The sequence below is a fragment of the Phyllobates terribilis genome, unplaced genomic scaffold (genome assembly GCF_046119375.1).
Source record: "Phyllobates terribilis strain yellow unplaced genomic scaffold, ASM4611937v1 Scaffold_4__5_contigs__length_816908805, whole genome shotgun sequence".
NCBI classification, from domain to species: Eukaryota; Metazoa; Chordata; class Amphibia; order Anura; family Dendrobatidae; genus Phyllobates; species Phyllobates terribilis.
The window spans coordinates 213,895,383-213,907,727 of NW_027362764.1; the positions used below are offsets into that span (position 1 = coordinate 213,895,383).

The 12,345-nt window shown below is 41.3% G+C and overlaps 1 protein-coding gene across 4 annotated transcripts in view; it reads left to right on the plus strand.

Moving 5' to 3' along the window:
• NOD1 (nucleotide binding oligomerization domain containing 1) overlaps positions 1–12,345 on the plus strand; it is a 93,738-nt gene that overhangs the window by 43,788 nt on the left and 37,605 nt on the right. The window lies entirely within an intron of this gene.

The window sequence follows — 12,345 nt, forward strand, 5'->3', positions numbered from 1 at the left end:
TGCAAAGGTCTAAGGAATGTGTTATGTCTGTATTGATAAAGACCGGGGTTGTTGTTAGATATGCTTAGATTTTGACTTGTATCGTCCTTGAAAATTTAACCGAAAAAATTATAACCCCATATAATTTACCTTTTAATAGATATAGCTAAAATAGTGCCCTAAAGGGGCACACAACAAGTGCTGTGTATAGCAAAATAGAACACGATAATTAAAGTGACATAGTGCTCAATCACAATGATCCCACAGTCATGTGCTAGAGTCTACATATAAGTAGCTATTCTAGGGGCAAAAATCAGGTCCTTACAATACTGGCATAGATAGTATTTTTAGATGGCTATAATATATATGATTATCATATAGTCACTTGTCACCACTAGAGTAAGACATAAAAAACTGGATTTGGAGTGTACATATGTGTAAATATAGAAGACTGCACTAATATACTTAACATGATTTCTGTGCTGAAGCCCTTTAAAGATTAGCTATTAGCAAATAACTATTATGTTGTGGGAGCAACAAAACCTTTGTAAGGCTGTGTGCCCACGATGCGTTTTTTAAGCGTTTCCGCAGCAGCAAAAACGCTGCAGAACGCTTAAAAAACGCATGGTAGAAGACCTGCCATGTTCCCCAATGATAATCTGCATGTGCTGTGCACATGCTGCGGAAATTTCCGCTGCAGATTATCATTGCGGAAAAAAACGCAGCACTACCAATTATTTTGTGGAAGCGCTGCGTTTTCACCGCCATTGACTTTCATTGGAATGCCTGGAATCCGCATCACTGCATCTGTACATGCGGAATCCAAGCGTTTCAATGTGCAGATGGTACCCGGGTGTGGAGGAGAGGAGACTCTCCTCCGGACCCGGGTACCATAGAACCTGTAAAAAAAAAATAAAAATAAATAAAAATTATATTTACCTTCTGACGGCCCCCGGTGTGCTTGTCCTCCCTTGCCGGCAGCTCGCGGTGGACTGCGCTGACGTCATAGTCATGTGACGGCAGGTCCTTCAGCCCACCGCGATCTGCCGGAAGCCAGGACGGAGCGAAGCAAGACTGCGGGGGCCATCGGAAGGTAAGTATAGATTTATTTTTTTATGTTTTACCATTCTTTACGGTCACACTATATAAATCCATGCTGTTTGCATGCATTTATATAGTGTGACCAAGTTGACAAGCACTTTCCAAGTGATGCTAAAATCGCTTGGAAAGCGCTTGACAACCCGCATGCGGAAATGCAAGTGAAGAACGCTTCACATCCGCTTGTCCCTGGCAGGAAAAACGCATGTACAATCCGCATGTACAATCCGCATGTACAATCCGCATGTGTTTTTTCTGCCAGGGAGATTCAGAAACGCTCTGGAAAAAATCCGGAGCATTTCTGCATCGTGGGCTCATAGCCAGTCTATACAGAATTCCCCACTGCCGATCTAGTGGAAACCAGCCTTGTTTTTGGCAGACTGATGTGGTCCCAAAGCCAATTCTGTCTTATTGAATCCTGCATTCAGTGGTGACAAAGAGAAGGCGCTCTTCTTGTTATGTCCTGGTATTCTCTGTCTCTGCCCACCAATTGCTAGGCTTCATCCTGATATACCGGGTGTCAGCAGTTACAATGCCTTGCAAGGCAGGGGCTGATAAGTTTAGTTGGTGGAGCTCTGCTGTAATAATACAGAACATACAGATCTACCATTATAATAAGAAAATCAACCATGTTTAGGTTACTGTCTGCTCTTATACAAGCTGCTCCCCATATGAAAAGTTATTTTGGCTTTTACAAAAACTGTACTTTCACATGATTTTTGTTGTTTTTTTATATGTTGTGGCAAGACGACTCGCTCAGCTCTCCCGGAGGCAGACTCAGGACACACATTCTCAGGTTACCTTCTTGCTGGTTTATTATATGGCATAAACTCATGCAGGGTTCCACAGGAGAAATAAACAAGACCCCTCTGGGTTAAACGGGAAAACAAAACAAAATATAGCTCAGTCCATAGGTGAGCGGGTTCCACCCGCTCTCGGTAGTATAACTGCACAGGCAAAGTCCTTGTAAAAAGCTCTGCAGCTTCCACAACACTGTCTGGAGACTTCACTCTCCAGACCACACTCCAGAGAAAAAAAAAGGTACTGAGCTTTTAGGCTGTGTGCACACGATGCATTTTTAATGCGTTTCCGCAGCGTTTTTGCAACTGCGTAAACGCATTAAAAACGCATGGTAGAAGGGCAGCAATGTTCCCCAATGATAATCCGCATGTGCTGTGCCCATGCTGCGGATTTTTCCGCAGCGTTTATGCTGCGCTCAAAAATCCGCAGCATGTCCATTAATTTTGTGGAAACCCGGCGTCTTCGCCGCCATTGACTTGCATTAGACCGCATGGATTACTCATCACTGTATATGTAGATGCGTAATCTAAGCGTTCTAATGTGCGGATGGTACCCGGGTGTGGAGGAGAGGAGAGTCTCATCCACACCCAGGTACCATTAAAAAATCTGTAAAAAAGAATAAAATAAAAAATAAATGTATACTTACCTTCTGTCGGCCCGCGCACCGCTCCTGCTTGGTTCCCGGCATTTTGCAGTGAGTTGAAGGACCTGCGCTGACGTCAGAGTCATGTGACGGGTCACGTGACGCTGACGTCGGCAGGTCTTTCAATTCAATGTTGCCGGCAAGGGAGAACGGAGTGAGCGGGACACCTAGGGCCATCGCAGGGTAAGTATACATTATTTTTTATTTTTACCACTCTCTCGGGTCACACTATATAAATCCATGCCGTTTGCATGGATTTATATAGTGTGACCTAGTTGTCACAAGTACTTTCCAAGTGATGCTAATCGCTTGGAAAGCGCTTGTCAATCCGCATGCGGAAATGTCAGTGAATAACGCTCCATTTCTGCATGTCCCTGGCAGGAAAACGCATGTACAATCCGCATGCGTTTTTTTCTGCCAGGGAGATGCAGAAACGCTCAGGAAAAAATCCTGAGCATTTCTGCATCGTGTGCACATAGCCTTACAAGTTGCTCAGCCACACCCTGAGGGGAGGTAGAGAGAATGGCGTCCCGCCCTCTTTGCCATTCCCATAAAACCACACACCCTTTAACAGAGTAAACCCACCAGCATATAACATGCTGGCAGAAATAAAGTAGGTCTTAGTTCACACAGGAGAGCATCCTGAGTGACACATACCTCCCCTCACATATAAAACCAGTGACACTATCACAATGTTTACAGCATATTAACACTGTCACAAAAGAACATATTTCTAGGAATAAAGGGGGACCCATGTGTTAAGGGGAATCTTCAAAAATCATCGTTCTCGGCGGTGCATTGTACTCGCTGTGCTAAGAACAATGGCAGCTCTTGCACACTAAGCGATCTATAAAAGATCACTCAATGTGTATAATTTTCTTTGGTCTGCCTGTGTAATCCGGCATTCAAACGATCACTGATCTGGAAATGTTGGTATCGTGCTACCGGTCGGTCGGTGTAAATGGACCCACAGTCCTTTTTTTAAGGGCTGGTGTAGATGGCCGTAGATTTTCCCATTCGAGAGAATCTGGTTGATTATGCAAATTACACTGTAATCTAACTGATCAAATTGTGAGCACACTGTGATCCGATTCTGTCGGATGAGAAGAAGATGGAGAAAAAAATTCCTCCATCTTCTCCATTGTGTCAATCCGTGGAAATTGGACTACACTCATCCGAGTGCAGTCCGATGATTTCCCCCTACCTATTGACTTTCGTGGCCGAGTGCCTTCTGAATATCAGCTCAAACTATGACATACAGCGATTTTTTTTCTTTTCTTGGACAGACACTGCTCGAAGAAGAAAAAAACGGCGTGCATATCCCCATAGACTAACATTGGTCCTAAAAATACTGTCTGTAAGAGCTGTAACAGTAATAAAACAAATGACTCATAGAACTGAAGAAGGCCATTTTGTCATAGTGATTTTTGTCTTCCAAGGTGACTATTTTTAACCACTTAGTGCTGTAAACCACTCTTTTTACGTGACATTAGAACACTATTACAGACACCGTTCACAGATCTGTCTTTTGGCCAATCAGACCTGTTACTGATAATAGCAAAGTTCTTTGTGCCAAACACCACATTTGTACCATATGTATAGAAGGTGAGATCAAAGCCAAAGCCCAGATCATTAACTTTCTCATTTTAATTTCTGGCGTCATCCAGAACGACAACCTTCACAGACCAACTCTGAAAGACAAGTCATTAAAAAAGCGAATAACTGAATCTCTAAAGTTTAGCCAACTTAATGCATTGCAATATATTCTAGACCCCCCAATTTTCTGGTTGCCTACATAGGTTTTAGTGCGTATTGTAGATATCAAAATACATAGGCCCCGATTTATTTAGACTGGCATTTTGTATACCAGTCTTAATGAGGGGCATGCAGGTTTAAGATGCTCCAAATTCATTAAGTGATGAATGAATTTGGCTCATCTTATCAGTGGCGATGGCCTCCATGAGCTTCACCAGAAATGTTAAGACAATCAGAGGCAGGAACAACATTTCTGCCATAAGAAATGCCTATGCTTTTGCTGAATTTGACAGGCGGTGTAGCCACTTCCTGTCCCTGCCCAGCTCCTTTCTAGCTTTGTCCATTTTAGTGTAGCTGCTTTCAACTAGTGTGAAGACTCGAAAAGTCGCATAATTTTTGCACAACTTTGTAATGTGCAAACAATGTTGCAATCTTTTAAGGTGTTTTTTTGCCAGAAAACCACAGTATATCAGCTCCATAACCCCCAGTTGCCAAAACTTGTCACCTAAGCATACTGTATTTCTCTCCATTGTTCGAGGACATGACCCTACTGCTTACATATTGCATCATTCAAGAAAACATTATTCTGTGCAGATAAAGGAAAAGTAAAAGGCAAAGAAACTGGAAATTACAAGTCACCTTCCCTCTAAGGTCATAGAGAAGGAGTGTCCTGCAGATACTGGAATAGTGGCTGTTAGGACTCATGCAGATGTCCGTGGATCTCTGTCTGATCTCGGACCGCAATGCACGGAGTGGCCACAAGTCTCCCCACCCGAGCTTGACAGTCTCATAGAAATATATGAAGTTGTCATAAATAGAAAGATGCTATTTTATCTCAATTAAAAATCAGGTGGTTGCGTCCTGGCAGCGATGATGAGATGGATGATAACATATTACGTCCACCAGGACCACGCTTTTTTTTTTTTCCTTCACTCATGGGGGCAGGGAGATATATAATGTTGAATTTTACAATGGAAGAGGACTATTTAAAGGTTAGTTTTAGGACAGTGGGCATTAAACTTTTCAGTAAGTCATTCTGTCTAACAATGGTTAGATAAAATGTATAATGCAAAATGTTGACGTGTGGGTTTCTTGAAGCAGTGCCCCACAGAATCTCTTTTTAAATTGACATCTATTTTCTACTTTTTTTCTATGGTAACATTGGCCTCATTTTCCTTAATTTAATTATTTCAGGTGTAGTTCTTCAGTTACTTCTGAAGCCACATACCACACTGTCTCCATGGTCAGTAGTGGATGTTGGGATACCCTATTTTCCCGATTTTTGTTTCTCATCAGGACAGTGGAGTCAGAGTCGTGAAGTCTGAGTCCATGTCCATTTTGGTGGAGTTGGAGTCTGAGTTGGAATCTGTATAAAATGGACCAACTCCTAAAATATCTAATAAATTTGGTTCATTTAATACAATGCAGGATGTGCTGTAAATTTTTTAATAAGAATTTGGGAAAGTTATGAAATGTTCTGTTCCTGATCTAGGGATCTCTGTTTTAGTTGTGATGGATCTGTGCTGCACTTTATGTACATGCTCAGTAGTGAGGCCGTGCTGTGGAGTCAGAAGTCAGGGAAATTGAGGAGTCTGAGTCGGTGGTTTGGCGACTCCGCAGCCCTGGTTCTCGTTACCCTGATTTATATACAAAACCATAAACCACTATTGAATAAACATCACAAACAAGTCATGTTTATATAGGGTGTTACACAATTAGGTTAAAATAATAATAGAAAGATACGACTGTTGGGATAGCCAGTGGAAAAAAATAAAGATTTCTCACTCATGGTAATGCTTATTGACAGTATACACTACATAGACAAAAATATATGGACACTGGGACAAAGTCACTGACAGAATACTGGAGGGGAGATATGTTTCATTGAGACTATTAGCTTCAGTGATATGAAACGTGGAAGTCTTCTCCTGTATGGTAGGTGCAGAGAGGGTCAATCAGCCATATTTAAAAGGGCATGTTTTGTTGTGAATGGCTATAGTGCGGGCGGGAGGCCATTCGCCATATCTCCACCCCAGGGTGTGGTCTGGGGTTTAAATACTCGGCCTGCTGAGGCATTCAGTGTTCAGTGTATGCCGCCGCCCATGACATTTGAATACTGCTCCTGGCAAGCGCTGTGTTTGTGGGGTGAATGCGCATTTGCACACGTCGGGCCGCTGGTCCAGCGCGTGCACACTGAGGCTATGTGATTACTGGCTTCAGTGCGCACGCGCTGTGATCTGTGGCTCCCGGCACGTGCGCAGTCTATGTATCGTGTGGTCACCGCTGCAGTGCCACTGAGCATGCGATGACCGCCAGATACATTGACTGCGCACGCACCGGGAGTCACAGATCACAGCGCGTGCGCACTGAAGCTGGTAATCACACAGCCTCAGTGTGCACGCACCGGACCAGCGGCCTGACGTGTGCAAATGCGCATTCACCCCACAAACACAGCGCTTGCCAGGAGCAGTATTCAAATGTCATATGCGGCAGCAGCACTAACTGAACGCGGCGCCCCCCCCATGACTGAATGTGAGAATCACACCCCTATGGCTGAATACGAGCAGGTAGGACAAAGTGTATATAAAGTTATAAAATCATTGTACTACCCCCAATTTTCATGAAAACAGCTTGTTAGTGATGCACATTGCAATGGGGGCAGTGATGATAGTAACTAGGACGTGACGGGTTCCCTTTAACTTTGCTTGGTCAGACACTTTGAGGCTGAGTTGCTGTGCATGCTGTACACTTCCACTTTCCAGTAATACCACTCACAGCTGATGGTGGCATATTTAGAATAAAAGAAATTCTGCAAACTGACTTGTTACAACAGTAGCATCCTATTACAGGACTACGCTCAAATTCAGTGAGTTTTTTAGAACAAAGCATTGTAACGAAATGATAAAAGTGAATTCAATGATTGACTTTTGTCCACAGTGGCTAAGATACAGCCATGGCCAAAAGTGTTGGCACCCTTGAAATTGTTCCAGAAAATAAATGAAGTATTTCTCCCAGAAAATTATTAGAATTACACATTTTGTTATACACATGTTTATTTCCTTTGTGTGTATTGGAATAACACAAATAAACAGAGGAAAAAAAGATTAATTGGACATAATTTCACACAAAAAAAAAAAAAATGGACTGGACAAAATTATTGGCACCCTCAACTTAATATTTGGTTGCACAGCCTCTGAAATAAATAACTGCAATCAATCGCTTCCTATTACCATCAACAAGCTTGTTACACCTCTCAGCTGGAATTTTGGAGCACTCTTCTTTTACAAACTACTCCAGGTCTCTCCTATTTGAAGGGTGCCTTCTCCCAACAGCAATTTTAAGATCTCTCCACAGATGTTCAATGGGATTTAGATCCAGACTCATTGCTGGCCACTACAGCTCTTTGTTTCCATCCATTTCTGGGTGCTTCTTGAAGTATGTTTCGGGTCATTGTCCTGCTGGAAGACCCATGACCTAGGACGCAAACCCAGCTTTTTAACACTACATTGCTATCCAAAATCCTTTGGTAATCTTCAGATTTCATGATGTCTTACACACAGTCAAGGCACCCAGTGCCAGAGGCAGCAAATCAACCCGAAAACATCTTTGAACCTCCACCATATTTGACTGTAGTTAGTGTTCTTTTTTTTTTTGCAGGCCTCATTCCATTTTTGCTTGAATTTCTTTGGAACTTGATTGGGGCTGCTTATCCACCATCTGGACTATCCTGCGTTGCAACCTTTTTCTCTGCCGTCCACGTCCAGGGAGATTAGCTATAGTACCGTGCGTTGTAAAATTTTACGCACCGTAAAATTGTTGCGCACCGTGGACAAAGGAACATCACGATCTCTGGAGATGGACTTGTTACCTTGAGAGAGTTGACATTGTTCAATTTTGGTTCTCAAGTCCTCAGACAGTTTTCCTCTTTCTGTTCTCCATGCTTAGTGTGGCACACACACACAATGCAAAGATTGAGTCAGCTTCTCCCCTTTTTATCTGGTTTTAGGTGTGATTTTCATATTGCCACATCTGTTACTTGCCACAAGTGAGTTTGAATGAGCATCACATGCTTAAAACAAAGTTGTTTGCTCACAATTTTAGAAAGGAGCCAACAATTTTGTCCAGCCCATCTTTGAGGTTTTGTGTGAAATTATGTCCAATTTGCCTTTTTTCTCTTTTTTTTTTGTGTTCCGATATACACGTTTATCTCTTGTGTGTAACAAACATATGTAATTACCATGATTTTCTAGGAGAAATACTTCATTTTCTGGAACAATTTCAAGGGTGCCAACACTTGCGCCCATTTTTTAGTCTCAGACTTGTCTCTATGAACCGCTAAAATGTAAATGGCCACCATGGTATAGCACAGTAAGAAGTCGGCTGCATAATTCCCTGGATCTGGGGAGCCGGACCTGTGACGATCAGCTGATTGTCATGTGGACACAAATTTGTGGGGTTGTTTGTAGTGAAGGTACCCCTTTAAAAACATATGGTTAAACATATTACAAGGTGAAATGCAGTTGAGTCCAAACGTATTTGAACACCAACAGAATGTTAATAATTTTAGCGAAAACAATGGATGCAAAACAAAGCCATACACGTGATTTTCATTTTTAAGGGATCTTACAAAAATATTGCTTTACCTGTTTAGAAATGACAGTCATATTTTCACATTGTTTCTCCATTTTTCATTTTAATTATTCATAAATTAAGAAGACAATGGGTCAAACTGAAGTCGAAAGAAGCAGCAATGCAAGAGAAGGAAGACCCTAATTAGGGTGAAAAAAAATCAAAGAACTATCAAATAACAGAAATTTTAGCTATGACTACATCAATGTCTAAAATTAAGACATATTATATTATTTTAAGATGCAAACTATTGGTAACATTTGGGAATAGAAATTCCAGATTAGACTTTGCTTGAAAACATTTAAAAATCGTCATTTCTAGCAGTCTATCAGTCTCGGAGGCTGCCGAGCTGATGGGGGAGAGCGGTGAAGGCACAAGACCCTAGAGAAGACTGTGAAGAAACACCCTGATGGACTGCAAGCAGAGATTTCACATACTGCTCTCTAGAAGAAACAACTTGTAAAATATCTCTGCAATGGAGTGATAGAGAGTGAATTGGAAAAGTGCTTCAGAATGTACTTGGTAGCACTTCAGGTTCATCTATGTGTAGCGAGGGAACTTTTTTCTCTGGCTGTCTTCTTCACTTTTATGCAGGCTTTGATGTAATCACAAGTTAATTATTAACCGATTCTGAATAATCTTTTATAAAAGGTTACAAAAGGAATGACTATAACAAAAGACAATGTAGATGTACAAAATCAAATATTGGTTTTGGACAGAATGTTGTCTTACATTTTAAAATGAAAGAGAAGTTTTAATTTTCCACACATTGTTCAAATGGTTTCCAAGAAAGTTATCTGATTGTTTTAAAACACCAGTTGTTCCGTGTATGTCTCAGGGGGCAAATTTATGAAAGTCCCCCGCCATATTTCATTAATTTTAAAGTGGACTTTTCACTAGATTATTGTAATTTAAACGTTATCTTTAACCCATTAAGTGTATACCACAGATCTCCTCTGTCGGTGTCTGATGCTGGCCAATCAAAACACGGCCACCCGCACGGAGAAGTTCTGTGCTATATGCCCAGTTGGTTAAAAGGAAAATTCTACACATACACAATTATATTATAATACATATAGTCTTAGATATTAGATTTGTTGGGATTGGCTAACCATCTGATGTGTATGGGAGCCTCATATATCTCCCCCAGCAGATGATGTCAGGGAGAGAATGATCAGGTAGCATGAATTCAAATGCCCAATTTTGTTCTCTAGTGCAACGTGCCAGACGCATCTTACTCTGTCTCATAAAAAAAAATACAGTTGTGTGAAAAAGTGTTTGCCCCCTTTCCTGATTTCTTATTCTTTTGCATGTTTGTCACACTTAAATGTTTCAGCTCATAAAACAAATTTAAATATTAAACAAAGAGAACACAAGTAACCACAAAATGCAGTTTTTAAATAAAAGTCTTTATTATTAAGGGAACAAGAAATACAAACCTACAGGGCCCTGTGTGAAAAAGTGATTGCCTCATAAGCCTAATAACTGGTTGGGCCACCCTTAGCAGCAACAGCTGCATTCAAGCATTTGCGATAACTGGTAATGAGTCTTTTACAACGCTCTGGAGGAATTTTGCCCACTCATCTTTGCAAAATTGCTGTAATTCAGCCACATTGGAGGGTTTCTGAGCATGAACCGCCTTTTTAAGGTCATGCCACAGCATCTCAATCGGATTAAGGTCAGGACTTTGACTAGGCCACTCCAAAGTCTTAATTTTGTTTTTCTTAAAGCGCACCTGTCAGCAGGATTGTGCTCAGTAAACTACATACACTGACAAGTGGGCGCCGTTACACTGATGATAAACTAACTGTGGTTTATGTTTTAAGAGGGGGGCAATCACTTTTTCACACAATGCCGTGTAGGTTTGGATTTATTTTTCCCTTAATAAAGACCTCCGTTTAAAAACTGCATTTTGTGTTATCTTTGTCTAATATTTAACTTTGTTTTATGAGCTGAAACATTTAAGTGTGACAAACATGCAAAAGAATAAGAAATCAGGAAGGGGGGCAAACACTTTTTCACACCACTGATGTGCACATCTGAGCCGAGTGTTAGTTAATCTGCCACCATATATAATACAAACTGCATACATTATTAAAGTGAAACTGTCAGCTGATTCATGCTGTCCAAACCACAGCCAGCATGAATCACGGTGTGGCTGTTTGACTGCAAGCCAGATATATTTTTCCCTGAAACGCTCCGACATTTCAGAGAACATATAGTTAAATGGTCTGGCCGGGAACCATAGTTAAGACTAAAACCAGCGCCACCCACGGCTGTCTTCTCTTAGTGCGAGAGACCTGTCAGTCACCTGGATCATCTAACTATATTTTCTGTGGAATGACAGAGCGTTTCAGAGAAAAATATACCTGTCTGTAGTCATACTGCCCCTAGTTTGGGAAACCCATGTTATGGATCACTGATGAGCCTGCGTACTGCAGGGGAAATGTATGCAGATTGGGAATAAGTATGATTGAGTAGACCTTACGAGCCATAGATTTGTGTTTGTATATGTCCCCCCTTACCCTTCCATCTGTAAGTATTTTATTTTAGAGGAGTGGGCCCACTGACTCCTAAGTAAGCTCGGGATAAAGCATTAGTATTGTAAGGTCAAAAGTTTTATTTTCAGGGCAGATTCTAATACTAGATAGTGTAGGCAGGAATGAATGGATTAAATGAACATGTATGTTTTTGAGGTTTGTATCTTTACTAATCTTAATGTGTAATAACGGTGAAGTTTAAGCATTCTGGGCTCGATTCATCATTCCATTTCTGCCATTTTTTGGCATGAATACCTCTAACTTTTTGATTTGTGACAAATTCATTAAGTGATTTGCGCCTTTTTTTTTCACGTTTTCTTAAGTAGTTTAGATAGTTTTATGATTTTTATGTCAATGTGGCTTTTCTAGATGCTTTAGACTGATTCATGAAATGTGACTTTTTTTTTTATAAAAAGTTACAAATTTTGGCTAAATCCTCTCCACAGTCCCAGCACTGTGAGCAATGTCAAATGGACTTAGCCACCATGGTAACCTTGGATGGGCATGGTGTTTTCTAGGGACAGATCTGGGTCTCAAACGTTACCATCCAGAAGTCCTTATACAGTTTCATTTAACTTCAAAAAGGTCATCCATTGTAGCTGAGTACTTGTACCTTGTAAGAGGCATAAAATGATCCCAACGAAAAGGTATGTAAAGTGTAAAAAGAGTGAAAAGAACAGACACGCAGAGGTACTGAAGGCTTCTGGCAGACAAGACTCAGGGACATTGATTGTCTTAATACCAAGACACAGGTGTGTGTATTGGTAGGCCTTATACAGGCCCAGGCTGACAATCACATGGGAGCACGCTGGTCCATCGGTAACACCCAACTTGGAGCGCAACAGAGTTCATCGGACTGGGATGAGGGAAGCAAAGACCGGATTCGGCCTGGTGTGTAAC